Source organism: Pinus tabuliformis, chromosome 9 (genome assembly GCF_031772625.1).
Source record: "Pinus tabuliformis cultivar Carrire ecotype Pingquan chromosome 9, CPIR1, whole genome shotgun sequence".
NCBI lineage: Eukaryota > Viridiplantae > Streptophyta > Pinopsida > Pinales > Pinaceae > Pinus > Pinus tabuliformis.
Window position 1 is genome coordinate 1,515,864,835 of NC_142307.1, and position 25,484 is coordinate 1,515,890,318.

Here is a 25,484-nt window from a genome sequence, read left to right on the forward strand (position 1 = left end):
GCGCTCCCGAGCCGCTCCCGCCCGGAGCGCGAATTGGGAGCGGGAGGGGGGGGGGAGCACTCCCCGCAACACTGGTCCTTCTTCCTGGGGCACTAAGTGGCGAAATGTCCAATTTCCCTACACTTGAAGCATTTGACCTTGGAAATATCCATCTTCTTTCTCTTTTGCTGCCCTTGCTGTCCCGATGATGTGAGAGCTACATCCTCCTCCTCTTCCTTCTTGGCCCGGGTTCCTTCGCTGCTACTCCATGCCTTGGTCAACCTTTTGATCTCTTCTTGTTGAAGAGCTGCCCACATCTCCTCCCAACTGGGGAGAGTCACTCTATCCAAGATACTTTGGATAAATGTCTTCCAGTCCTCGGTGACTGCATTCAACGCAGTCCTAACCATGAACTCATGATCTGGTGTAGACTCCAAGGAAGTCAACTGATCGCGAATCCCTTGCAACCTGAGGAGGAAGGGACCGATCTCTTCTCCCTTCTACATTTGGTACTATCTCAGTTAATTTTCTAATAGCATCTTCTGTTGGACGGAAGTGCCCTGGTACAAGGTGGTCAGCATTTTCCACATCTCCCTTGTTGTGTCCTTCTCAGCAATGTGTGGGACCACATGATCTTTGACCCTGTTAAGAATCATGCGTTTTTCCTTTGCCTGGGCCTCCCCATACTTCTGCAGCGGATCAATGTCCACTGAAACAACAATTGCTTTCAAAGCATAGTCCTTGATGCGATGTTTGTTTAGGATTTCCAGGATCTTGGCCTTCCAGATGACAAAATTGGATGCTCCATCCAATCTGTCCTGATCTCTCAGTCCATTGACTACCATCTCTACTAAAAAATATAGGACTGGTTCTCTTCTCCCTCTCCTGCTGCTAATCCAGTAAGACTCGGATGTGGATTTCTTTGGCCCAAGAAACCCTCTAAGGAACAAGCTCCTCTAGACTCCCTCTGAGTCCTGATTTGCTTCACGGAAATCTTCCGACCAAATGTCAAATCGCTCCTCTCCAATCCTCCTTTGCTGCTGCAACCCGGATCTAGATTTCTTTGGCTAGAAATTTGTCAAGGCAGTGACTCCCACTACCTCGACTTTGTCTCCACAGACACTGTATTGTACCAACAGTAACAACATCCCACTAGCTCCACTGATCGAATATGCACTGCTTCTTCAGCCCCCACAACTGACTGAATTGAGCTTCTCAAGCTCTACGCTGGCTCAGGAGAGCTAATGCAGTCACTGCGTGAGCTCCACTCGGGTACTTCGTCACCCTCTATAGGCTCGGAATGCTGATGCAGGCACTGCGTGAGCTTCTACATCACTCCTGCAGCTGCTCCTCTGCCTCTGAAACTACGTTGTCACTCGGGACAACTGCTTCTCTGCATCAAATTCTTTGGATCTCCCGGTTAGTGTCTTCAGTCTTCTATGATCTGCAATGCTTTGATACCATGTGAGAATTTCTGAATCTACACATGAGAAATCCTACTGCAATCACTAGTTTCCTACTTGTTTTCACATTCAACAAGTTATTTAATTATTTAAATAGCGATGAAAACACTATTGTAGACTACACATACATACAGATCTTGAACTGAAATAAAATGAGACAAATACAGAAGGGACACCGTTATTTTTGGACAATCGTCCCCAGAAAAACCCAATTTGGGAAAACCGGTGAGCATATAAAGGGTTTGTATTATTAAGCAAGCATAATCTAAGTACAATAGGTTGCCTCTCACACCGGTTAACCTTTCAGAGATATTACGGCAACAAGAAATACATACGAGGGTTTACCTCGTTCTCCAAGTCTCAACTGATCCACTGAATGGCTAACTCCGGCAAGTGCTACGAAAATCTCAGCACAATATGCTCTATTTGGGCCAACGTCTTGCCTTTGGGAGACTGCGTCACTTCTCTGTTGGATCGATTTGCTCTCAGGAGCTTCGACTTCAGCCCTCTCAGCTCAGAACATCCAACTCCAAGCAAAATCTCAAACTTCCTTCGATTATCTCGCACTGCCACTGCAAGAACTCTCTTGGCCTGCGTCAGCTTTGCATGAGCCCCTTCCTGTCTGCGTAGGCCTCTGCGCTACCTCTCTAATGCTATTGTTGCCTCTCTGCCTGGTACTGGTTGTCTCGGAACTCCCTTCCGATCCAACTCTCTGCTACTTCCTCTCTCATTGTAACAGATCACTTGTTCGATTTTCTCAGCAAACCATGCCCCAAAAAAATCGAACTGACTGATCGCTCAAGTGGATTTTCAACTGACCCTCAAGTCTCCTCTTATACTTTTCCTGTTGATGAATCAACGACCAAGATTAAGTCCCTAATCAACGACTAAGATTAAAACAGACTTGATCCTCGTCACTTAGAAGTTTCTCATCCATATTCTTATTAATACCCATTAATATTTTTATTTTCCTAAGGTTAGACTTAGGAACCCATTAAAAATATTAATTATTTTAATAACTCCTCATTCGGGTGGAATTTCTCCAAATGATTTCTGGGTTTTGGAGATCTCATGTGTTCTAGTCCTTCCACAAAATTTCGGAGCTAGAGTACATCCGATGCTACCCAAAATTTACATTCACAAAATTTCGGAGCTAGAGTACATCCGATGCTACCCAAAATGAACATTCCTAAGTCTAAACTTAGGAAAATTAAAATATTAATGGGTATTAATGAAACTATGGGTGAGAAGCTTCTAAGAGACGAGGATCAAGTCTAATTTAATCTCGGCTGTTGATTAGAGACTTAATCTCGGCCGTTGATTTCGCAATAGGAAAAGTATAAATGGAGGCTTGGGGCCAGTTGGAGAAGACACACAGAGAGATTGAGGAAATCGATTTTTCTGAGGTGAGAAGTTCTCAGGAGGAAAATCGATTTTTCTGAGTTGAGAAGTTCTCAGAAGGAAAATTGATTGGGGAGATCTTGCAGAGAGGGGCAGTTTGGCAGAGGGATTCAGTCCAAGGCTGAGAATGCATAGCAGAGAGGCAGAGCAGCAAATGGGAGAGATATTGCAACTCCAGAAAGGGTGACGCAGAGGCTAGAGGAGCTGACGTAGGCACTTAGAGGCAGCGCTGGGGTTTTTGTGAGGCAGAGAGAGGAGCAGTTCAACAAATCGATTCCTGAGCCAGGAAGGCTCACTAGGAGGGTGATGCAGCTCTTAGAAGAGGTGACGCAGTTCTAGCGCAAATCTTGGAGCAGCCATCGCTGCCCAGCACTAGGGACAGCACAGTCACCTGTGGGGTTTGTTCATCCAATTGTTGGATTCGACAAAATATCTGTCTCCGAATAGAGGTACTTCTGTCAGGTTTATTCTCTGTTGGGTGAGCTGGATTTGGCACCCTATCTATATTCAGAAATATACTTAATAATAAAACTCTCATATCTGCTACACTGGTTTTCCCGCATTGGGTTTTTTCAGGGACGTTTAGTCCAAAAATAAGTGTGTTCTTTGTATGGTTGTCTCATTTATTTTTTAGTACTTGATCGGTATATTGGTGTAGGTTGCAGTATATTTACATTAATATTTTCCGAATATTTCTGAAAATAACTTGTTAAATGAAGAACACAAGTAGGTAATGCAAATAAGTTTACTGCAGTAGGATTTCTAACTTGTTCGATTCAGAAATTTTCACATGGTATCAGAGCGATTGTAGATCAAGGTGGACAGAAGCCATTAGCGAAAGGATCGAGGAAAATCTATTCTGAAGATAGTTGTCCCAAGAGACAATGCAATTTCTGGCTGAAAGAGCAGAGGAGGGGTGACACAATCACCAAGGGAGGCTCATGCAGAGCCTGCATCAGCCTGATTGGGTGATGTTGTCGCTGTAGAGGGCAACATATTGATTACTGGGCTAGCGCAGAGTCTGTTGAGTTTTGTTTTTCCGATTGCTGGGGCTAGAGGTGCAACACAGACTTCATCTGGAGTTGCTGGTGGGGTGCTGATTCTGTTGGTGCAGGACAATACTTAGTGGGGTAGAAGCAAAGTAGAGGGAATCAGTTCCTCATAATATTTCTTGCCAAGAAATCTAGATCCAGCGCTGAGCAGCAACAAAGAGAGATCAGATAGGAATGATTCAACAGTGGCTGGCAAAAGGATTTTCGTGAAGGAAATCGAAATTCAGAGGGAGCTTGTTCCATAGAGGATTTCTAGCGCCAAAGAAATCCAGATCCGAGTTTTGTTGGGGTAGCAGCGAAAGAGGGAGAAGAGAACTAGTTCGACATTCTTTTAAGCAATGATGGCTGTTAACGGATTGAGGGATCAGGACAGGTTGGATGGAGCATCCAATTTCGTCATCTGGAAGGCTAGGATCCTAGCAGTTTTGGACAAAAATCGCATCAAGGATTATTCCTTGAAGACGGTTGTTGTTCTGGTTGATGCTAATCCTCTCAAGAAGTATGAGGAGGCTCAGGCAAAAGCAAAGTGCATGAGCTTGACGGGGTCAAGGATCATGTGATCCCACATATTGCTGAGAAGGACACAGCAAGGGAAATGTGGAAGGCCTTGACCAAATTGTACGAGGGAACTTTCGTTCAGTGGAAGATGTTGCTTGAGAGTCAATTGAGACAGTTTCAGATGTAGAAGGGAGAAGAAATCGATCCCTTCCTTCTGAGGTTGCAAACGATCCATGACCAGCTAACTTCCGTAGGGGCTACACCAGATCCTGAATTTATGGTCAGGACTGCCCTGAATGCAGTCATTGAAGACTGGAAAACCTTTTTCCAAAGCATCTTGGATTGGGCTTCTCTTCCCAGTTGGGAGGTGATGTGGGCAGCTCTTTGACATGAAGAGATCAGACGGTTGACCAAGGTGGGAAGCAACAAAGGGATCAGAGTCAAGAAGGAGGATGCAACTCTCGTATCAATGGGACACCAAGGGCAGCAGAAGAGGAAGAAGAAGAACATATCCAAAGTCAGATGCTTCAGATGTGGAGAAATGGGTCATTTTGCCACATAGTTCCCTCGGAAGAAGGGCAAAGAAGAGAAGCCTGACTCAAAGGTTGCTCTAGTGCTAGCTGATAAAGAGGGCAATGATGATGATTGCGCCATGAGTGCTCATGCACCTCTAGAGAAGAGGTGGGGCGATATTGAGATGTAGCCGGGAGGACTACAGAAGAAAGCGCAGGATCCTTGAGGTGCCCAAACTCTTGGATCACCTACAGCTACGGGAGCCCTTAATCATAGTAGCAGAATGACGGGAGTCAGTTGGTGCGAGGGATGATGGAGCGTCAATGGCAAAGCTAGAGTGCCAAAGTCTGAAGAAATGTAGTGGAATGTTGCAACAGTGCGGGAGGCACAGAGCAGATACAACAACAACGCAGTAGCATTAGAGAGTCAGCACAAATTAGCAGCAGAGGTAGCTTCAGCATCACGGGGCATCCAGACTGACCAACATGTCAACTTTTGGGTGACTTTTTAGTTGCTTACTTCTCAGCCACTGAGTTGCAGTGCAACAGTTAGTAGTGGTAATGCTATGGGCAGCACGATGCAGCATATTAAGAGGGAGTTGCAGTATAGATGCAACAGTGATAGTGGCAGTGTCATGGGTAGCAGTACAAGTTGCAGCAGTGCAGTGGATGAAGGGCAGCAGGCTAAGCATCAATAGCGCAGAGGATCGATGCCATGGATTAGTGTGATACTTCTGATGGGAAGTATTTACTATTGCTAGAGCACATTCCTCGCTAAGAGGGAGTGTTGACTTTTGGGTAGCATCAGATGTGCTCTAGCTCCGAAATTTTGTAGAGGGGCTAGAACACATGATATTTCCAAGACCTAGAAATCGTTTGGAGAAATTCCACCCGGATTGTATTTTATTAAAATAATTAATATTTTTAATGGTGTTCCTAAGTCTAAACTTAGCAAAATTAAAATAGTATTAATGAAAATATGGGTGATAAGCTTCTAAGAGACGAGGATCAAGTCTAATTTAATCTTAGTCGTTGATTAGAGACTTAATCTCGACCATTGATTTCTCAACAGGAAAAGTATAAATGGAGGCTTGGGGTTAGTAGGAGAAGACACACAGAGAGATTGAGGAAATCGATTTTTCTGAGGTGAGAAGTTCTCAGGAGGAAAATTGATTGGGGAGATCTTGTAGAGAGGGGCAGTTCGACAGAGGGACTTTAGTCCAAGGTCGAGAATACATAGCAAAGAGGCATAGCAACACCTAGGAGAGACAACGCAACTCCAGAAAGGGTGACTTAGAGGCTAGAGGAGCTGACGCAGGCACTTAGAGGCAACGTTGGGGTTTTTGTGAGGCAGAGAGAGCAGCAGTTCAACAAATCGATTTTTGAGTTGGGAAGGCTCACTGGGAGGGTGACGCAGCGCCTAGAGGAGGTGACACAGTTCCAACGCAGAGCTTGGAGCAACCATCGCTGCTCAGCACTGGGGACAACACAGTCATTTGTGGGGTTTGTTCATCCAGTTGCTGGATTCGCCAAAATATTTGTCTTCGGATAGAGGTACTTCTGTCGGGTTTATCCTCTGTTGGGTGAGCTAGATTTGGCACTCTAGTTGTATTAAAAAATCTACTTAATAATAAAACCCTCATAGCTGCTGCACCGGTTTTCCCGCATTGGGTTTTTCTGGGGACATTTAATCCAAAAATAAGTGTGTCCTTTGTCTGGTTGTCTCATTTATTTTTCAATACTTGATCTGTATATTGGTGTAGGCTACGGTGTATTTACTATTTACATTAATATTTTCCGAGTATTTCTGAAAATAACTTGTTAAATGAAGAACACAAATAGGTAATGCAAATCAATTTACTGCAGTAGGATTTCTGACTTGTTCGATTCAGAAATTTTCACAGTGCTATCTTCTCTTGGCTTAGTTTTCTCACTTCAATTGCTCTACTATGATTTCATGAATGGGTTTCCTACTTAGACATAGTGTTGATGCTTCATATGTGGGTTGTGAATGCGATTTGACATTAGTATAATTTAATAATATGCTATAACACTCGAAATATTTAATTTTTTGTTAGGGTTTGCTGATTTTTCAAGTGCAATAGATACAAGCACAATATTTATGAGAACTGATAATTGCTTCTTATAATGTTGATCTTCTTCTGAATTTTTCCAGTATAACATTAAGCACTTATACTTGAGAAATTCAACCATATAAAAGTAGTAGAATAGTAGAGATCACAGTGCATAAAGAAAGTTGTTATATAAAATTAAACAAGTGTGTAATTAGTAAGTAATTAGGCAAAGGGCATGATCTTGTAATTAGTAAGTAATTAGGCAAAGGGCATGATCAAAGATCATGCCCATTCACCAAGAGGCACCCTAGGCTGTATTTAAGCCTCCCATAATTGTAAAGATCATTCATTCATTCAAATATTAATAAAATTATTTCTTTTTTCAATTGTTGAGCGTGTTTGCACCAGGTGGTATCAAAGCAAGCGATCCTTGGCCTGCAATAGCACTATTCTGCTATTGTCACCCTCTGCAACAAGTCACGTCCAGACCTCGTCCTTTGTTGTCGTTCTTTCCACCTTCGTGCCCTTGACTTCCGCCCGCCGTTATCATTGTTCGAATCCCAGCGGCTGTTGTCACCGTTTGAATCCCAGCCACAGTCTGTCTTATTCCCGACCCATTCCTTTCCCTTGACTTTCGCCCGCCGTTATCATTGTCGAATCCCAGTCGTCATTGTCACTGTTTGAATCCCAGCCGCAATTCATCTTGTTGAATGTCTGTTGTGTGTCTTCTGCTCTAGCCGCAATCCCCAACACCCTTTACGCCGATCAAACAAGGTAAACCACCGATGCGTAGGTTCGTTGGGTGGGTTCCTTTGGGTTTTCATTACATCCAATGCGGTTCGGTTCGATACCATTAAGTGACAAAAATCGCATTATAAATTAGTTGTAATAGTTATACATATATATATATATATATATATATATATATATATCTATATATATATATATAGTTAATTAAATTAATATATATAATATATTATATAGTATATAAAAAAAATTAGGATCAAGTTAAGAAAAAGATTGAAGATGGATAAGTATACTCCACCTCATATCCGATCAATGTCTTCATCCATGACGATTGTTGATTTTAATAAAAAAATAATAGACCTTGAAACTAAGGTCACTGGACACGACGAAAAAATCGAGGAGCTCCAGAATACATCAAAGAGAATAGAAAGTTAGCTCGAGCAAAACGATAATGAATTTAAAAGGTATCGTTCAATCCTTTCAAATACAGTGAATCTAAATCATAGTCAAGCAATGGTGATCTTGACCTATATTTGTGACAAGTTGAAGATTACACCCAATCAAATACCCTAGAATAATGAAGCTACTCAACATCTCAATTTGCCGGATTTGTCAAACTCACCAGAATTACATGAGAAACCCGAGTCTCCAAAATCATTGTCCATAACCCTTCAACAAATTAGTAACACAAATTTTCAAAATATGCAGCTCTAGAATCAATTCTCAAATATGCAGCTTGCGAATCAATACCCTCTCTTTACTCCAACAGTTGCGACATATCAATGAAGAGCAAAACTTGAACTCTCCAAATTTGATGGTAATGAGAAGTGTAGTGTTGCATGGTTCAATAAAGCAGAAGAATATTTCGAGATTTACGGTATTGACAATGATGATGAAAAGATCAGGCATGCATCCATGCAAATGGAAGGCGAAGCATATAATTGGTATATGTGGTGGAAAAAGACGACACTTGCTATTAGTTGGAGGAAATTCAAAAATGCATTCTTTAAAAGGTTCCAAGGTGTCAAGGAAGAAGAGTTCTTCTCGGCACTCACCAGACTGCAACAAAAAGGAGATGTGGACGAATACACTTGAGAATGGGAAACTTTAGCTACACGAGTACCTGGATTATTAGAAACTCATCTCATTCAATCATACACCACGGGACTTAAACCCCATCTCCAAGCTGAGCTTGAGCTTCATGACATCACTTCTATAGAGGTAGCCAGACAGAAGGCAAAAGCTGCTGAAAAGAAGCACGAGAAGATGTAGTGGCCGAAAGTTGAAAGAGTATATTAGAGACGAAGATTTTCTCAAGTTGTGAACATGGATAACACAAAATATGTTCCACCACATCTTCGTGAAGGAGAAAAACCTAACTTGGAAATGCAAAGAATGAAAGAGGGCAAGTGCAAATGTTGGGGCGAAAAGTGGGACCCTAAGCATAGGTGTGTGACAATTCCTAAACTAGAATCCCTAGTGCAGCAACTAATGATATTTCTCCTATTTGTTAGATTCCTTTTAGAAAATTACTTGCAGTTTCCTATGACAAATATCGAAATACATACACAGCAACCTTCACTTAATTTAATATAATACGGAAACAGGAAACCGAGCAAGAAAGAAAATACAACACAATGACATCGTTATTTTTGGACAAATTTCCCCGGAAAAACCCAATGTAGGAAAACCGGTGCAACAGATTTGAGGGTTTTTATTATTAAGCAAAAGTTATTTTTGAATACAAACTTTGGATGCCTTGCTAGCAATCCAGTACAGACAATATCACTCAGCAGAAGAAATTTGTGAGATTACCTCACTCTACACTACAAGTCTCGGCTGATCCAGCAGCTGAACCAACGAGTCCCCGGCTACCTCTGCATTACCCCTACGCAGTCACTGCGTGGGCCTGTGTCACTGCCTTTAAGGCAATGCGTCACCTCTCTGCTGGGCCTGCGTCACTGCCTTTAAGGCAATGCGTCACCTCTCTACTAGATTGATTTGCTCTCAGGGGCTTCGACTTCAACCCTCCCAGCTCAGAACGTCAAATCCCCAACAAAATTTCGGACTTCTACTTGGAAGGCACTGCACTGCTCTGCGTGAGCCCTTCCTGGCTTTGCGTCACCCTCACTAGGCACTGCGTTGCCTCCTCTGCGTCTTTCTTTGCCTCTCTGTTGTGTATTCTTGGCTCCAGAGAAGATTCTCCAACCAAAACTATCTCTGCCCCTCTTTGTGTGATCACCACGAAATCACTGTGCTGTCCTCTAGCTTAGCAATTCGATCTGACTGATCAACTCTCTGTGTGTCTTTCCAATGATCCTCAAGCCTCCTTAAATAATCTTCTTGTTGACATTCAACTACCCAGATTAGAAGCTAATCAATGGCTCATTTCTGCTTGATCCTCATCTTCTTCTAGAAGTTACACCCACAGTTAGATTAATACCCATTAATTTTTAAATAATCCTAAGTTTAGACTTAGGGACCCATTAAAAATAATTAATTATTTTAATAAAACTGTCTCGTGATGGAATTTCCCAAAACACTTTCTGGGTTCTTCGGAATACATGTGCCCAAGCCTCCTTGCAAAATTTGAGACTTAGAGCACATCCGATGCTACCATAAATCAACAAGGTGTGCTAAAGGAAAAGAGACCAAGAACTTGTATAAATGTGAAGCAACTAATGATTCAGAAAATGATGAATGAGATGTAGAAGAAATCGAAGATTCTCCAGAATTCTCTCCAAAACTAGATAACGATAATATTCTGCAAGTGTCATTATCGGCCATGATAGGTATATCGCAACCCCAGATATTAAAGTTAAAGGACATACCAAGAAGAGCAATGTAATGGTTCTGATTGATATTGGTAGCACCCAGAACTTTTTGGACTCAACTATGGCAAAATGACTCAACATTTTCACATTTCCCATGCCCAACATGAAGGTTATGGTAGCTGATGGTAAGAAAATTGAAAAAGTAGAGAAATGCCATAAAGTCAAATTACAGATTCAAGACTATAATTTGGAAAATCCGTTCTACACTGTACCATTAGGAGGAGTGGATGTGGTCCTAGCTATCCAATGGCTTCAAACCCTAGGTACTTACTCTACCAACCATTAAAAGCAATTTATTAAATTTAAATGGGAAGGGAAGAAATACAAGCTATATGGGTTCCATCCCCCTAGAATCAAATTGTATCATCATCCCAGATGATGAAAATGATCCGGAAGGGAGCACCAACTTATTTAGTAGTGTCATCAATTAGAAATGTTAACTTCAAATCTGATCAACGAATAAGCACCAGAGGTCCAAGAGCTAAATCAAAAGCATGAAAAAGTATTCCAAGATCTTCCAATGAAGTTGCTCCCTAAAAGAGAAATCGAGCATATAATCGAAGTCAAATCAGGATCAAATCCCATCAACATCAAGCCGTATCAATATCCACATCATCAAAAAACCGAAATTGAAAGATTAGTCCAGGATCTTTTAAAATGTGGCATTATCACAAAAGTAGAAGTTCATATGTTGCTCCAGTTGTATTAGTTCGAAAGAAAGATGGGTTGTTCAGATTATGCATCGATTATCAAGGACTAAACAAAATAACAATTAAAAACAAGTTTCCAATCCCTTTTATCGATGAAATGTTGGATGAACTACATGGAGCTAAATACTTCTCAAAATTGGACTTAACGTCATGGTATTACCAAATTAGAATAAGGTTGGAAGACATAGCAAAAACTGCATTCCGAAACATGAAGGTCATTACAAGTTTAAAGTAATGCCTTTTGGTTTAACTGATGCACCGACAACATTCCAAGCTACTATGAATGGGCTATTTCGTCCATATGTAAGGAAATTTTTGTTAGTGTTCTTTGATGACATTCTAATTTATAGTAAAACATGGAAGGAGCACCTACAACATTTGGAGCAAGTCCTTGTTGTATTAGAAGAGCATCAGTTCTATGCCAAGAAGTCCAATTGCACTTTTGGGAAAGAAGTAGATTATCTCTGTTATGTGGAATTTTGCATCTACGGATAAACACAACTTCCCTAGGTGGGTAGATACACCCAGAACAACAAATTTAAAGAGTTTAACCTTTTCCTATAGAAGATAAATAAGACAAGGGACCTACTTTTTATCTTTCGCTTCCCTTGCCTCCTTTGAATAGCTCCCGTCGCTCCTTCTCGAATTGAATCCGCTTGATAAGGACCGGCAATCATAAAAAAAGGACAAAAAGCAATCAAAGCAAGAGATCTGTCTACTATAAGCAAATGGAATCGAAAACATTTACACATATAATCATCATACATAAAGACAAGAATATGGGAAAAGGTGTAAACAATGTTATTAAGTAGAAGGAAGAGTTACAACCAAAGAAGTCTGATCCCATGTCACTCCTCTAGCTTGAGTTCCATCCTTCATCACACCACAAGCACAACACTTCGACAGCATAACAATACTTGCTTACAATCTCAAACCTCAAACTAATAGTATCTCCTTACAAATTCTCAAAGTCCAGCCCCTGATCACTATGATGAGCGCTCAATTTATAGGGAAATGGAGGTAGTTTTGTCATAAATTGGGCATTGAATGGCTTTCCAATTTGGGAGTTAGTTTCCTTGGAGGAAGGGATGAGAGGATAGGAGGTTATTTGATTCATTCCTTATCCAATTTCGAGCTCATAGGAGAGGATAAGAGGTGAGAATCTTCTGGAATGATATAGAACGATCTAGAATGAAAGAATATTCCCAAAACCCTATGAAGATTTCGCTCAATCTCGCCCAATGCAGGTCAAAGTGGGCCTAGGTGCTCTGTAGAGCAGGCTTGAATGGGCCTAAGTGCTCTGTAGTGCACTTACCCCTGACCAAGGCTGCACTGGTCCCTCAAGGAGTCATTTCAGGATGTCTTCGGGCCAGGAAACTCAGGAATGATGGCATTCAATGTGATGACTTGTCTGGGGCATATAACAATTGAATTAGGGTTTGATGAGCCCTAAAAGTACTTATCTAAATGATGGGAGTGATGTGCCCAAATAGACCTGTAGCAGTTGCCCCCTAAAGAATGAAGTCGAAAATGATAATGTCGAGTGATATGCTTTACGATGTGATGAGGTGGTTTTGAAGCGGATGGTGACGTGCATCAATTGCATACATAATATAATGATATTTTGGATTTTTCATGAATCGATGAGGGAAAGCATACCCATGCTCAGCATATAAACTTTCATTACATGTACATAGTCGTCTACAGATATAGACCCATGATGGGATGACCATCAGTGTAAAGCCATCGTACAGATGATTTAGTACTCTCCTGAAATCACAGTCCGGATGGATGAAACTAGATCCGGGGTCTTCTATCTCGTCCAATTGTTCACTCAAGTACGAGTCTAACCATGTGAATATGTGATCTAAAGTTGAACATGGGAAGACACTGTCTGATTACTAGCCAATGATGTAAGTTGTTAACAGAAGCGAGAGAAATCACTGATAATGGTAATGATCCTCAAGGTACTGCAGTACATTCTGCATGGCGTGAATGGATGTTTTGATGTCGAACACCATACAAAGTCTTTCGGTCGAAGGTCAGTGATGTCAACCTGTCGCCGGAAGTGAGAAACTTGCCATTAATGTATGCAAGCCTCAAGGTACTGAAAGGGTGTTTCTAAGTCAACTTCTTGGATAATGTGTTGATGTTGAAAAGAAGTGACTCATCGCAGGAGGGCCTTGATGTATCCCACATCAACGACATGAAACGAGTGTAATGATTTTTGGAGACGGAATGTGACTGACGACACAAGGTTCAGGAATGGCGGTCATGAAAATGAAGGTTTATGAGTATTGCAAAGGATGAATTTTAACTGAGTGACTTCTCTTGAACATGTCGGCGACATTGAATGAATTGGCAACATTGACCCAAAATCAAAGTAACGGATGGTATGATAGACCATAGGTGTGATAACCATCAAGCAGGTAACCCAACCCAAATAGTCACAGTGATGAAGTGAAAGTGTCATGTTCAAGAGCGACCTGCTGCCATAAAGTGGTTTGCCCCTTTTCCCATTTTCCCAAGTCATTGCTGACCAATATCTCTTTATTTTTTATCAAGCTTGAGGAGGATAACATATGCTTGTTGTATAATTCCACCCTTCGGGTGAATCCATCGCTATGTGATGTTTTAACGAGTCTAGCGAAGGTGAAACTCGGTCTTGTCATGATGGACAAGTTTGTCGCTATTTGATGTTTTAACGAGTTTAATGACAATGATAACTCAGTCCTTTTCATGTTTAGAGAGTTTGAAAAGGGACAAAAAGAAAACTCCACAAGTTCTTTTTTGTAAATTTGTCTCTCAAGTCCGAAAAAACGTAAAATAATACGAGAGAGAACCTATTGATCATGTTCGATCAATGTATTCCTTTTTCGTAAATAATCTATCTCAGTCCAGAAAAGGGTTAAACTTATACTGAGTAGATGTCGTTTCCAATCCGTTAACGAGCTGAAAAGGACAAGTGCTCGGAAATCTTTTCATATTTCAAGAGTCTGAAAAGAGCTTAAAGAGGACTCCAAGGGGGTTCCTTTTTCGATGTTTAACAGAGCTCGAAAAAGAGATAAAAGTATGCTCTGTGGTCAAAGTACAATTCACGATCGTGCACGTCAAATTCAATAAGTCAGCTGTAAATTTGTTCAAAGCAACACCAAACAGATCAAACATACCTATTTCATTGGTAAAAATAGGTAAATACTAAAGTTTATTCATTTAATGATCATGAAATAAACATAAAACAAGAATTTACCATGTCATTTTCACCGTTTGGTATTTACCATTCAGTTTTGTGCTCTGAACCAGTTTTTTACCTTGAACTTCAACAGCTAATTGCGAGAGATTTTGTGGATCATTTCTCGTGCTGTTTGGACCAGGTAGAAGATCTACCCCTTCTCTTTCTTTTCATGTCTTTCTTTTACAGTTTCAGGTAATTTTTTTTAGGTTTTTATGGCCCCTGGGTTTAGTATATTTCGCCCTGGGATCAACGCAGCCTTCCACATCAAAAACTGCGCTGCAGAGCATCCAAACAAAAGGGTACCAGCTCTGCAGCGCATTGTCTCCTTGCCTGGGCTGCGCTGGGCGAGTTTCACAAATTTGTTTCACCTGTTTGCCCCAAAATTTCTCCAGTTTTTTGCATGAAATGGATCCTAACTAAGCTTATGGTTTGATTTCATGCTTTGATCGGATCAAAATGTCTATTACTTGGCAAGAAAGAGAGCATGAAGAACAAGACATGGTTGCCCTAAATGATCCGGGTATTGTTGAGGCCCTCAAAAACTGTGGGTTGCTCAAATACTTCAGGTTGTCCGGGATGAGGCAACAATTAGAACTATTGCAGTTCTTAGTTCATGCATGGGATCCAACGGATCAGGCTTTTCACATAAGGGACAAAGTGGTCCCTATTATGATCGATGATGTTTACTTTCTTACTGGGTTGTCGAGACATGGTGCCCCCATTTCTCTTTCAGGATTTGCCTGTGGGGGTGAATCGGTGAGGGACTACATTTGACAGTTTTGTCGGCTAGGTACACAGCCTAGCAAGGATGGGAAAATAAACATCAGGGATGTACGTGATTTGCCTTTGAGAACAATCCTTTTCACTATTGCAAAGTTGGCAGGCAGTGTGACACTTCATCTGGCGAATAGATCATACATGCAGTATGCGCTTGAATGTCTTGAGCCAACTGTATTCAACTTGTGTGAGGTCGTACTTTCTTCGATGAAAGAGCAATTGACAAAGGTAAAGAGCGGTAAGACGAATAATTTTAGCTATGGATTGATCTTAATCGCTTTTACCTTAGAGAGAATTCCATTGATGCAACCTCGGCATGTAACACTGGGTATAGCTGGTCCTAGAGATCCACGGATGCAGAGGTAGGTCAAATTGATGGCTAGACATGCTGGTCTGTCATCAATCACATTTTCTACTACATTCTTCAGTTGGCTCGATCGGCAACACATTTTCATTGAGGAGCATCCATACACAGGGATGGATTTTCGTGGAGATCCAGATTTGAGTTTACCAGTGGGTGCTCAATGGGGTGCTATAGGTAAATTGTTTTTAACCAAATGTTTTTGATTTTTAAGTTTCTACATGTTTTTCTGTTTTTGATGTTTCCAAGACTAAACTAAAATCGTTCTCATGCATACAGATGTTGGTACTGTTCGACCTATGGGACATCAACAGGAGGCAGGTGGACCAGCGTAGAGAAATGTCGGGAGAGTAGTTCTCCAGGATTTGGATTTGACCGAGACACTGGCAGAGTTGTAGGATCATGTAGAGGGGTTAACCCTCGATATTCCGGATGTCTGGATCGAGGAGTTACCTATGAGGCTGCAACGCCATACTATTGGTGTTCCTAGCCGTTGGATGAGGCTATTGTGCATGATAGCTCAGGCTGTGACCTGTTATCATGAGCATCACTAGGTCTATTTAGGATGATTTTTGTATGCATTTTGAGTTTTGAGGTCAGATGACCAAACATGTCTTGGACACAAATTTTGTAAAAACTTTAAAACACATATCCATTTTTACTTTCAGAGTTTTTATATATGGTTATGTGCAATCCTATTCAACAAATTATGTGAATTGAAAATTTACTTTTACATGTGTCGCAAATGTCTGTTTAACACATAGTTCGCTAATGAATTAGTTAATGTGTTAAAATTTCTGGAAATATGTTGATATTGGATGTACTCAAAATGTCTTTCCAAAAGATGAACTCTAAGGAACATATGAAGAATAGTTGGGTTTCGGACGGTATAAACACTTGTTAGTTGCAGTACAATGAGTTGTGAGTCCAGCCTAATGATGATTCAGTGAATGCCAAGTGAAATGGCATCAGAGAGAAGTTCGAACAATGCGTTATACTCAACGATATTGTTCGTAGAACAACTGATACAAATCCCTTGAAAACTCACTAACTCGCCACTTGGAGCGAAAATGGCCCATGCTGCAGAAGATAGGTTCTGCGTACTACGACTAGCACCATCGACGTAACCAACAAATGGTTCCAAAGATTCCGACATCTGCAACAAATGCAAAGCGGATTACTAACCACATAAAAACTCTAAAAGACACACTGACACACACACATGCAATTAAAGCATATATACAGTGATTTTACTACACTCAATTAAGCATAGTAACGTTTGAGATACAACCTGTTTCGGGGCTACGACAATGGAATTCCATCATAATCCACCAACTCGTAGGCACCTTTTGCCAAAACACGTTTGACAATGTAAGGGCCCATCCATTCAAATTTTCCTGCTCCTAGTTTATTAGCTTCCTGATCATAAAGCAAGACCATGTCTCCTTCTGAGAAAATGCGAGGCTTGACATTTCGGTCGTATTGCGCCTTGATTCGTTTCTTATGTGCTTCGTTAGCCGATGCGGCTTCACGACGAGTTTCATCCAGATGGATGAGTTCTAAGAAATGCGCTTCTTCATCAGAAGTGTCAGGTAACAGGTCAATTGCGAGTTTAAGAGATGAAATTTCACATTGTATCAGCAAGATTGCCTCCAGACCATACACCAATTGAAAGGGTGTGAATCCAGTTGCATTCCTTACCGAGGTTCGGTATGCCCACAAAGCAGAGTACAGGATTAAATGCCAGTTTCGTTTATGAACCCCTATCATTCTTTGAAGCATTCGCTTAAGGACTTTGTTGATGGCCTCAACTTGTCCATTAGCTTGCGGATAATAAGGAGTAGAACTATCATGTGAAAGTCGTAACTTAGCAGTGAACTTAGTCATCACATGATTGCGAAAATGCAACCCATGATCTGTAACTATAGCCTGTGGTACACCAAACCGGGCAACCACATGGTTGAAAAAGAAAAGTGCAGCCGTCTCGCCACTATTGTTTAATGTAGGCATTGCCTCGACCCATTTTGTGAAATAGTCAACGACGACTATAATGTACCCATGCCCCCCGGTTGAGTGAGGGTTACATGTTATGAAGTCAATGCCCCATTTGGAAAATGGTCCAACCGCGACGACAGGATGCAACGATGTAGGTGGTAATCTAGCTTTACGGTCATAGATATGGCATGCATGACAGCTTCTGAGAGCAATAATGCAATCTTTGAATATGGTAGGCCAGAAGTAACCAACACGGAGAATTCTCTGTGTGGTAGCATAACCAGATAAGTGTCCACCACAAGTACCTGAATGGCAATCATTCAAAACTTTCTCGGCTTCCTCATATGTGAGGCACCTCCATAAAATCGTATCAATACCATGACGGTAAAGAGTGTCACCAATGATCAGATAATCTTGGGCTTGGTATCAGATACATCGCTGTTGCAAGCGAGAGGTATTGGGTCAGAAAGTTGGGGTTTGCAGATAAATCAGTATATCTCCATAGCACGGGTGAGATGACGAAATCAGGAACAGAGACTCATTCAGAATTGATGGTTCTGATGTTGAATCAATGGCATTCGAGGGAAGATCGCAAAGAAGCTCGACAAAAACTAGAGATTTCTTTGATTTGTATTTGATAAATTCCAAATCAAATTCCTGCAAAATGACGATCCATTTTGAGTATTTTCCCCCCAGCAATTGACGTGACAAAATATATGTCATAGGGTTGCAATCTGAAATGACAGTGGTCTTTCAGAGCAGGATATAGTGGCGAAATATCTGTACAGCTTGAACAACAGCCAAAGCTAGCTTTTCGACATAAGAGTACTTAACTTCTGTATCATTGAGATTGCGACTCAAATAATATATCGGATGTTCAATCCCATCTTCCTCTTGGACTAAAACCATCGCAATGGTTGTATCTGCAGCGACGAGATATTGGAAGTAGTTGTTTTGATAATTCGGGGATACATTAATGACACTCTAATCAAGGTATCTTTAAGAGCATCAAAGGAAGCTTATACAACCTAATCCCATTGGAAGGGTATCCCCTTTTTCAAAAGACAAGTAAATCCTTTAGCCATTTCAGCATAATTGGGAATAAACCTCCTCAGAAAGTTAGCCTTCCCTTTGAGTCTCTGTAACTGTAGTAGATTAGAAGGTGGAGGCAAGTCAAGAATTGCCTGAACCTTAAGAGGGTCGAGTTGAATTCCTTCCTTAGACACTACGAAACCAAGCAAACGACCAGAACCAACACAAACACACACTTGTGTGGATTGAGTCGTATTTTGTAGTGTCAACACTATAAAAATATAGCTCTCAAATGCTGCGAGTAATTAGTTCGCGTTTGTGAATGAGAAGGTAAATCATCAAGATATGGTTGAACAATATGTTTGATGTCATGGAAGGCATAGTTCATTGCCTTCTGAAAAGTGGCTCCTGCATTCTTGTTAAAATTGGCAACCAGGGCAAAACTTCATGTGGGTCATCTTATTCATGGCTAATAATATTTTTATTAGATTCCTCTCGTCGAGAGGTGTAGGATTGATATAAAGATCATCCAATTCCGATAAGTATTCATGGAGATATGAATTTATTTTGATTATGGAATTATTATCAAGCCGACCTACAACTCATGTAGGCTCAGAAGCCCAACAGTCACATCTATTCACCCACCAACGTTGTGTATAAAAATAAGAGGTCTTTTCCTCATTTAGACTCACTCATCTCATCACATCTCTCTCTCTCTCTACTGCGCAGATATGAGTCTCTTCTCTACTGCGCTGAAATGGGTCTCTCTCTCTCACACATGTGAAGTCGGAAGCTGTTGAATCTGAAGCTGCAACTGCAGAAGTAAAGATTGACTTGCGTGGCCTAGAAGATCTCCTCATCTGAACTGCGCTGTAGGTTCATCTGAACCTCCTCTGAAAGCCGCAACTTTTGGTGGTGGAATGAAGTCAATCCGACGAACGGTTTGCAAGATATCGACTGCCCTAGTTTGAAGCTGGAAACTGCTGAAACTGAAGCTGCAACTGCAGAAGTAAAGATTGACTTGCGTGGCCTAGAAGATCTCCTCATCTGAACTGCGCTGTAGGTTCATCTGAACCTCCTCTGAAAGCCGCAACTTTTGGTGGTGGAATGAAGTCAATCCGATGAACGGTTTGCAAGATATCAACTGGCCTAGTTTGAAGCCCGAAACTACTGAAACTGAAGCTGCAACTGCAGAAGCAAAGATTGACTTGCATGGCCTAGAAGATCTCCTCATCTGAACTGCGCTGTAGGTTCATCTGAACCTCCTTTGGAAGCCGAAACTTTTGGTGGTGGAATGAAGTCAATCCGACTGTCGGTTTGTGAGATATGGTCTGCCCTAGTTTGATAATGAAGCCGCTAATGCTGATGCTACTGATCTAGGGTTTGCTACTGCTGATATGAATCAGATTATTGTACTATTTCTCTCTGCTGAATTATTGAAGATAAAAGAAGATTTGATCAAAGGGTTTCCCCACACATTGTGGGGTTTGTCCCTGGCTAGCCGCCACATCTTGTGTCTCTTGTCTTGGCTTGTTTTCTGTCGATCGTTTAATGTTCTATCTGCACTTTACTTTATGTACATGTGATTGCTAATCGGTGGAATATAATAAGAAAAAGAAGTAAACTGTTATAAGCATAGAACATACCATAACTTAACATGGTATCGGAGCTGAGGTGAAGACAAAGCCCGAGCAAGAGCAAGAGCAATCATTGAAGAGAAGATTGGCAAGGCTATCCTAAAAGAACTATGGGGTCCTCAACACTCTTTCCTGCCGAAGACAAGCTCCGTGAGAAAGTTGACTATCACGGATGGAAGATGTCTATCGATCTAACCCTTGAAGATCAAGGAGTGCTGGACCATGTAAGAGGCAATATTGTTGAGCCTTCCTCAAATGCATCTGCTGCTGCCTGGAACAAATGGAAAAATGAAGAAGTCAAAACAAAGAAGATCATCCAGGACTCTATCGACAAGCGCTTGGTGGCCTACATCTCTGATCTAGACACCTCCAAGGAAATCTACGACAGACTGGTGAGTTTATTTAAAGTTAATGATGCAAATCAAGTTTTGTTTCTTAGAAATAAGCTGAGGGAAATCAAGAAGGGTAAAGATGAAAGTATGCAAGCATACTTCTTAAGAATCACCGAGATCAAGAACGATCTCCTATCTATTGGGGAAACTATTACTGACAGAGAAATGGCACTCACAACTCTTGAAGGATTACCATCTGAATGGTATGTGTTCAGGACTACTCTTCTGAACTATAATGTAATTCCTGGTTTCGAGGAATTAATGGCTAGATGCATTCAAGAAGAAACAAGGGAAGAAGTGTAAGAAATGCCCATGCCTAAAGGTCCTCCTGCTGCCTTTTCTTTTCATGCGAAGAAAAGAAATAATTCCGGGACTAAATCAAAAGGAAAGGCTGGACCTAAGGCTAGAAGAAAATGACGATGTTACATTTGCGATAAAGCAAGTCACTATGCAAGGGAGTGCCCTGATAGAAAGGACTCACTCTAGGACGATGATCAAAATCCCTCTGATGGCAATCAAAGGAATGACAAATTCAACAACAAAGGTAAGTGGAGAGCTGGGAATCAAGGAAGAGGACAAGCATTCAAGAAGGCCAAAAATTCCAGGATGTATTAAATGCACCTGACCTCAAAAAGAACCTAGTGTCCATCTCGGGAACGGAAGACAAAGGCTACAAGGTAACCTTCAGCGATGGCAAGGTATGTATATGGAAAAATAATGTTAAAGATGCCTTTACTCTTGGGTTTAGTGATTCATTATATCAGGTCGATGGAAGTCTGCTAGATGTCATGTCTTATGACACATCTCTTCAGTCCGAACTTTGGCATTAGAGGTTTTCCCCCCTTCATTATAAAGCTATACTCGGTGTAAGACAAATGGTGATAGGGATGCCCGAATTCTGAATAGAGAATGAAGGTGTATGTCCAGGATGTGCTGAAGGAAAGCTCAAAAGGGGACCATTCCCCTCAAGCCAAAGCAAGACCTCTGATATATTACAATTGGTTCACTCAGGCATACCTGAGGTTGGCATTAAGAGGGAGACTACTACACCACATACTCCTGAGCAGAATGGTGTGGTGGGAAGGAAGAACCGCACGATGATGGAAGCTGTCTGGGCCATGCTACATGATCAAAGACTTCTGATGTTTCTATGGGCTGAAACTACAATCACCGTCGTATATGTACAAAATTGATGCCCTCATCAAGCATTGGGTTCCAAGACTCCTAAAGAAAAGTTCACCGCAAGGTGAACAATCTTTCGACTTTGAGGAGCTCTCAAGAAGCCAACACCAGGGAACCGAAAGAAAAGGATGATGAATCAATGCCTGATGTAGAAGAACCCATGGATCTGATAGATTCTCATCCACATGAGCCTTCCTCTTCTAGGAAGAGGCCTTCATGGCTTAGGGGGATACTTGATGATGCTAAAGGACATGCTGCACCCTGAGGGACCTTCCATCAAAGTAAGAAACTTAATAGGTATCAAGGATACCTGACCATCATGAGCACGATCATACAAAATGAGCCTTCGTCATTCTCAGATGCCGTCAAGCATCAAGTATGGAAGGATGCTATGACCGTAGAATATGAGTCTATTATGGAGAATGATGTCTGGGAAGTAGTTCCCAGACCCTGGACAAGACAATTGTTACTTCAAAATGGTTTTACAAGATAAAGCATGCAGCAGATGGAAGCACGGAAAAGTATAAGGCTTGTTTTGTTGCTCGAGGTTTCTCCCAAAAGGAAGGTATAGACTATGATGAGATATTTGCACCTGTTGTCAGATATACGACCATCCGCTCGATCATAGCCCTTGCCGCTTCACTAGGATGGAACCTACATCAGATGGATGTCAAGACTGCGTTCTTGCATGGCTCGATCAAAGAAGAGGTCTACGTGGAGCAACCCGAAGGATTTGAGATTTATGATCGAAAATCTCATGTATGCAGGTTGAAGAAAGCTCTCTATGGGCTGAAGCAAGCACCCCGAGCATGGTATGAGAGGATCGATAGCTACTTGATGAAGCTGGGATTCACTAGGAGTGAAGCCGATCCTAACCTTTACTTTAAGGTTGAAGATGACAAGCCTCTCATACTGGTATTGTATGTGGATGACCTCTTTCTAGTAGGTGCAGACCCTCTCATTCACAAATGTAAGAGGGAGCTAGCCTCTGAATTTGAAATGAAAGACCTAGGACTGATGCACTACTTCCTAGTACTTGAAGTATAGTAGAAGCCAAGGGAAATTTTCCTATCTCAAGGGAAATATGTGGTAAAGATATTGGAAAGATTTGGTATGATGGACTGCAAGCCTGTGACTACCTCGAGGATCTTAACTTTTAGAAGTTATATGGTAGTGATGTCGGACCAGATTTGGGAAATGCCTCTGAGTTTCATAAACTCATTCGCATTGATGTTCTTGGTGAACCTCCGTCCGAACATATTTTTTTGCAGTTAGCATTGTGAGCTCATATTTGGTTGAGCCTCACTGGATTGATGCCAGAATCTTCTGAGATGTCTTCAGGACACAATCTCTCATGGATTAAGATACACTGTCGGAGATGTGAGACTACTTGGATATACTGATGTTGATTGGGCAGGCAGTGTGATGGACCGTAAGAGCACTTCCGGGTGCTGTTTCACCTTGGGATCTGCTTCGATATCCTGGATGAGCAGGAAGCAGAAGTCGGTGGCTTTGAGCACCGCCGAAGCAGGATATATTGTTGCTAGCATAACCTCGTGTGAGGTAGTCTGGTTGCGAAAGCTCTTCAGTGAGCTGTTTGGATTTACATTGGATACCACTGTGATTCTCTATAACAACCAGAGGTGGGATTCGATTATTGAGGAATCCCGTATTCGTCGATTGCTCCAGCAGATAGACATCATCTTGGATATGGTAAGTTGATGAGCAAGGAGGCTCCATCGCATTAAGATGATGTACATGTTGATACACCTTGTCAAAGCCCTGAGGAAAGATCTAATTTGTGATTTTCCCAAACGAATTGGAGTCGGTAAGAAACCCTTGTACAAGGGTCCTGCATGTTGCATACATTGAGCTCTGGGAGCTCTGAGGGCTTGCGGTTATTACTGGAGCAACATACGACCACAGGGTGACTCACCCTCCCTTGGTGGTGCACACTGGAACAAGATGATTCGCTCTCTTGTGGGACAAGATGATTCGCTCTCTTGTGGAACAGGATGATTCGCTCTCCTGTGTAGCAGGATGATTAGTTCTCCTGTGAGGCCTGGATTGATGTGTTCTCCATGGCGATTGTAGCAGGATTGATGTGTTCTCCTGTGAGGCCTGGACTGATGTGTTCTCCATGGCGATTGTAGCAGGATTGATGTGTTTTCCTGTGAGGCCTGGATTGATGTGTTCTCCATGGCGGCCTGGATTGATGTGTTCTCCATGGCAATTGTAGCAGGATTGATGTGTTCTCCTGTGAGGACAGGATTGATTAGTTCTCCTGTCGAGGCATCCTACCCATGCAGTCTGGGACTCATGGGAAGCACCTCTCATCTGATCAATGAGCAGGGAAATGAAGTTAGGGACCATAGTAGTACCGATGGACGCATCGTTGTAACTACCGTACTCCCTACGCTAGGATGACCTCCATTGATCTGGGATCAATGATACTGGTCTGGGACCAGTGGTAGGAGTTGTACCATACTATGACGCTGACTTCGGGTCGGTTGAGACTGGTCTGGGATCAGTGGTACATACTCTGAGACTGACTTTGAGTCAGTGGAGGATGATATTGGTTTGGGACCATTGGAGTTGTACTCACTATGACGCTGACTTTGGGTTGGTTGAGACTGGTTTGGGACCAGTGGTACATACTCTGAGATTGACTTTGAGTCAGTATGATACATCCTCGATCATTTCTTCTTCTTCATAATTCGGACAAAAGTAGAGTAGAACAGAACAATGCAAGAGCAGAGCAGAACAGAACAAAACAGTACAGATCAGTGCAGGGCAGAACAAGACAAAGCAGAACAGGCAAAATAGAGTAGAGCAGGGCAAGGGTCAGGCTGTACAAGGCAGTGCATTTGATGGATGAATAGTAACGACCGATAGACAGATTGCAGATAAAGTTCTCCATGGTTGAGAGGGAGTGTTAAAATTGGCAACTAGGGCAAAACTTCATGTGGGTCATCTTATTCATGGCTAATAATATTTTTATTAGAGTCCTCTCGTCGAGAGGTGTAGGATTGATATAAAGATCATCCAATGCCGATAAGTATTCATGGAGATATGAATTTATTTTGATTATGGAATTATTATCAAGCCGACCTACAACTCATGTAGGCTCAGAAGCCCAACAGTCGCATCTATTCACCCACCAACGTTGTGTATAAATATAAGAGGACTTTTCTTCATTTAGACTCACTCATCTCATCACATCTCTCTCTCTCTACTGCGCAGATATGAGTCTCTTCTCTACTGCGCTGAAATGGGTCTCTCTCTCTCACACATGTGAAGCCGGAAGCTGTTGAATCTGAAGCTGCAACTGCAGAAGTAAAGATTGACTTGTGTGGCCTAGAAGATCTCCTCATCTGAACTGCACTGTAGGTTCCTCTGAACCTCCTCTGAAAGCCGCAACTTTTGGTGGTGGAATGAAGTCAATCCGACAAACGGTTTGCAAGATATCGACTGCCCTAGTTTGAAGCCGGAAACTGCTGAAACTGAAGCTGCAACTGCAGAAGTAAAGATTGACTTGCGTGGCCTAGAAGATCTCCTCATCTGAACTGCGCTGTAGGTTCATCTGAACCTCCTCTGAAAGC

At 41.9% G+C, this 25,484-nt stretch overlaps 1 protein-coding gene across 2 annotated transcripts in view; it reads left to right on the plus strand.

The window, feature by feature from the left end:
* LOC149154354 (Peptidase S41 family protein) overlaps positions 1-25,484 on the plus strand; it is a 367,381-nt gene that overhangs the window by 64,095 nt on the left and 277,802 nt on the right. The gene's annotated exons all lie outside the window — the stretch shown is intronic.